The sequence below is a fragment of the Theobroma cacao genome, chromosome 7 (genome assembly GCF_000208745.1).
Source record: "Theobroma cacao cultivar B97-61/B2 chromosome 7, Criollo_cocoa_genome_V2, whole genome shotgun sequence".
In the NCBI taxonomy this organism is placed as follows: Eukaryota; Viridiplantae; Streptophyta; class Magnoliopsida; order Malvales; family Malvaceae; genus Theobroma; species Theobroma cacao.
In genome coordinates, this window is record NC_030856.1 from 7,072,928 (window position 1) to 7,077,553 (window position 4,626).

At 31.6% G+C, this 4,626-nt stretch overlaps 1 long non-coding RNA gene across 2 annotated transcripts; it reads right to left on the bottom strand.

The window, feature by feature from the left end:
• LOC108662865 lies at positions 1,074 to 4,307 on the bottom strand. Of its 2 annotated transcripts, none has more exons than XR_001928710.1 (4): positions 4,114 to 4,307; positions 3,446 to 3,507; positions 3,156 to 3,313; positions 1,074 to 1,819 (listed from the first exon to the last, which is right to left on the bottom strand). It is a non-coding gene; the product is annotated as an uncharacterized LOC108662865 (long non-coding RNA). The 2 variants fall into 2 exon arrangements; XR_001928709.1 differs by having other exon boundaries at positions 3,446 to 3,527.

Here is a 4,626-nt window from a genome sequence, read left to right on the forward strand (position 1 = left end):
AACCAAGAGGAAGAAATGAAAAGGGAAATAGTGACAAAAGATGAAGAAGGGCAATTCATAAAGGAATATCAAACAAGATAGGCAAAGTGCCGTGTTACAAAGGAAAGGCTTGAAGCGTGTTGACTGTTGTATGCAAGCATACATGTTAAAATCGAACCGTAAATACTTTGTCTGCATTGACCCTTAACTTGAGCAAAGGGTCATTGTATAGCTTTGGAGAGTGAAGAGTGGACACCACGCCCAGTCTTTTGAGAAAAACCTGTTCTTGAATGACTTTTAAATAGGTGATGCAATGTTTGCCCTTCAATGTATTTAAGTATTTAATTTAATAATAAATATATAAAAAAGAAACACAGTAAAGAGAGAAATGCACAAGCCTAGTGGTGTAAGTATGAGATTACTGCATCAAATTGAAAATGGAAGGCCAAGTATAACACTCTATGTGTAGGAGTAGCAAATGTCAACCCCAGCCCCACCCATCAACAGTGAGTTAGAATAAGGCTGATGCTAATGCACCCAACACAACATATACTTTCATTCATAAAGTGTAAAATATATAAATACAACATTTTCTTAATATAATACAAGCACAATTATTTATTTTTTGATGATGAATGTTGATGTAGAACATTGTTTTCAGTTTAATTCATAATTGCATTTTGATGGATTATTTCTAAAAAATAAAAATAAATTGTGATGCCATGAAGACTCAATTTGATTTGAAATGATTGTAATTATGCTTTTGATTATTTTGGGTAGAAAGAAAATTGTTGAAGCAAAGGGAGATCGGTAGAACCTCGCACAGTTAGCTTGTTTTGAAACTGTCTATGTACGTCTCTTTAAATAAATTAAATGTGTTCTTTCATTATTTTCTACATAAGAAAATATATTAGAGCAAGTGTATGATTATTTTTATTTTGATTTTTTGTGTGACGAATATTAATTTATGAATTTAAAATCAAAATTTTTTTATTATATTCTAATATTTTAAAAACTATCAATTAAGATAATCAATATCAAAACTATGCTAACATATTATAATATATGATATATTAATTGCTACAATCAGTACATCAATCAACAATCCAGTAACAATCAACTAAAATTTCAAGAGAAGAATCAGAAAACAAATGTTCCAGAAAGAACAATTCAGAAGCAAGACTGATCTATAGATCCAAATGCACAATCTACTGACGAATGAAGAAGAAATAAAAAACATATAACAAGAAAAGAAGAGTATAAGAATTCAATTGCAAAACCTCAACTATGATTGGAAGAAGTTCTGCAATCCAGAGTCCCATTTCATACTGTCCGCTCTTATACCATGTTGAAAGATGCAGAAGAATCGAGAGCAAAGTTTGTGTGAAAGGGAAAATTTCTTATTCACTCTTACTGAAAATTCCAGAGCTAAAGCAGCATATGCGGAGGCTATGTTTAGTCTGTCATGAAGAGAGGGAAAGCTTGGTGCAGTTAGTTTTCTAACTAACCATCAACTCTTTAACTACAGATAAAAACAGTAAAAGTAAAAATCCTCTTGTTGTAAAGAGAGTTAAAGTTACTGTCACACGTGTCCATCTTCTTTACTAATCAGATCACGTGTCTTTCACATATGCCGCACACTTTTCTCATTTTAGCTACTCCATTGCTGCAGCTAGTTTATGGGAAGCTTCCCGCAGACATCTCAAGCCGCCATGTTTTCTTCCTAGACCCTGTTCTGGCGTCAGGTTTGAGAACATAAACTTGCCATTGAGATCATAAGTTTATGTTGGAGAACATAAACATAAACTTACCATTCTCCATGACTTCTCACCAAAATTAACTGTGAAAATTTAATAATTTTTAATTATTGGGATTGTTTCTGTTGACAATTTAGATTAGAATAACAGTTAAAAGAAATCCAAAAAATCTCAAATCTTTTTTTTAATTAAACAAACAAACAATAAAAAGATCATTATAAAAAAAAGTAGTTATTATCTTTTTACAAAAAAATAATTTAAAATTTAACACAATTAACTTCTTTGAGAACTGAAGTTAAACACAAAGCTTTATGTAACAAAAAATAAGCTCATGTAAAAAAAAAATTCATACCACAAGAGATTTATATGAAATTTACCCAAAGAAAAAGCATAAATCATATTAACTATTATGGTTCCTATTTGATAACACATAAATTCAATCCCTTTCATGTTGTTTGTTTCTCAAAAAATTGGACGTAGTCTTCACTCAACAAAGTTAATTAACCCTTAACTCATGTTAATCCCTTTTCTTCCATATGAAAAAAAATATATATATATATATATAATTTTTAAATACTCAATTCAATAATAAGTGGATATACATATTAATCAAAGAATTAAATTTTTCATCAATTCAAAAAATAATGAACTTGTGAATGACAATTCAGACTCCCATTTCGCTGCAAGTTGCCAACAGCAAGTGGACCTCTGGCCCCTGGTCCCGGGGTCGACCACAATTTTCAGTACTTCAAGTCTTCAACGTCTCGCTCGTAGCAACAAAGCGATGACTCAAACATGCTTTTATTTGGTGTCCCCATTTGAGAGTTGAGACTTATTAGCTGTATTACAGGCAAATGGCCAATACATTCTTATTTTAAAATACTTTATCTATTTTTAATTTTTTATCTAATTTTATCAACTAATTTGGTAATTTTTTAGCTAAGGACACCAACTCAGATAGCAGTTTTGTCTAGTATATACACGCTAAGATGAACTCTTTTGGTCTAAGCCCATAGTTGAACAGCAAAAATAAGCATGTGGCAAGGATGACAATCAAAAATTATAAAAAGCCTTACTAAATACAATAATCAGAGAAACATGCAAGCAGAGGTTACATGCTTAATAATGAGAACTAAAGATTGTTGCCACAAATCTTGTGATAGTACCAAAGGAAAAATGAGAACTAAAGATCAGTTAAATGATCTCAGCAACAGCAAACACTCCTGACCAATGTAAATCAGCTTCAATCACCTAAAAATTTGAATCTAAGAAAATATTTCTTTTAGAATAATTATAAGTATGCATGAATTTTGAAACAAGCACATATTTTTAGAGATTCACACTACATAATTTAAGTACCATGGAGAAGATAATAGCAGAACCAAATGAGGAATAATATACAAGTTTAACAAACTTCACCTCGAGCAAATGATTGAGGCTTCTCTTCTGACTTCCTCGTTGGCATTTTTTCACTCCGCCATATCATTTTAGAAAAAGAAGCAATTGTGGAAAATGTTGCAGGCACAACTTTTGACAAAATAGCTCCTACCAAGGAACTGTTCCTATCTTCTGAAAGTCTTCAACATAATTAAACAAAAGTTTATCAATAAAGCACCAAAAGAAAAGAAAAAGAGAAACTACCAATGAAAGAATCCCTTCTTGTAATGAAAGATAAATCATACTATATTTCAAAATGCGAAAAAACTAACCTGAAAGCTGAAATCACAGCATCATCTCCAATGGTGACTGCACAATAGTAGCGTTGACATGACTGCCCAACAATAAAAGCAGCTGAATTCAAATACCAGAATAACTTCAGAAAGCTTCCATAATTCATAGGCGAAACAAACAAAAGCATAAATAAAATGTACTATAATGAGCAAAATATTGAACCAGTAAAACCAGTTTTTCATATGCACATTTTGAAGATCAAATGGCCATTATTTAAGAATTGAAAAATAAATTATTTAATTGTTAGCATGAGCTAATAAGATTAAGCAACATTAAAGTGTACATGAAAATCTACAAAAACACACCATTCATGTTCATTTCACTTTTCTACAACTGTATCGTCCATTGAAGTTAAAATATTAAATTGAAGGTAAAACTAAAAAACTAAACACATAAATAAATCCAGCAATTATACTTTTTGAAGAAAAATTACCATTAGATTTTTGAAGAATTAAAAATGAAAATATAAATTATTTAGATATTCGAAATGCATAATTATACTTTTTATATGAAGTAATTAACATTATATTCCAGTCAATGTTCATTTAATCAATTACATAATTTTGCTTTAAAGCAACCTTTCAAGCAAATAGCAATAACACCCAAACCAAGCTCCAAAAAATAAAAAATTAAAAAGAAAAATTACCTGTCTATGAATCAAATCACCACGCAAAGAGTAAACCAAGATGAACCCTCGAGAGGTCCCAACTGCAAACACTTTAATCTCATCGAAAACCAGCCACTCTATGGCCGTGATATGCTCGGCCTCGATAGGTGACAGTTCGGGACAGATCTGAACCGCGGCTCATCCTGGTCGGACCTTCCGAAGTGATCGGTTAGCGATGGTGTTGGGAAATTGCGGAATTGTCTCTAAAGAATTGCCCAAGATCTAACCCAATCAATAGAATAAAGAAAGAGAGAAATCAAGCACACCCACAAGAACACAAGAATTTACGTGGTTCGGTCTTTTGATGACCTACGTCCACGGGCACAACAACAGAGAAAAATTCACTAAGAAAAAAATCAGGAGATTACAAGAACAGTCTCAAACTTATAACCCTTATCCCACGTACACCTAAATCACTCTCTCTAAATCTAGGTGATAATTATTCTTTAACCCATAGAGTCCTTTTATAGTATCAAATACAATACCCTTATC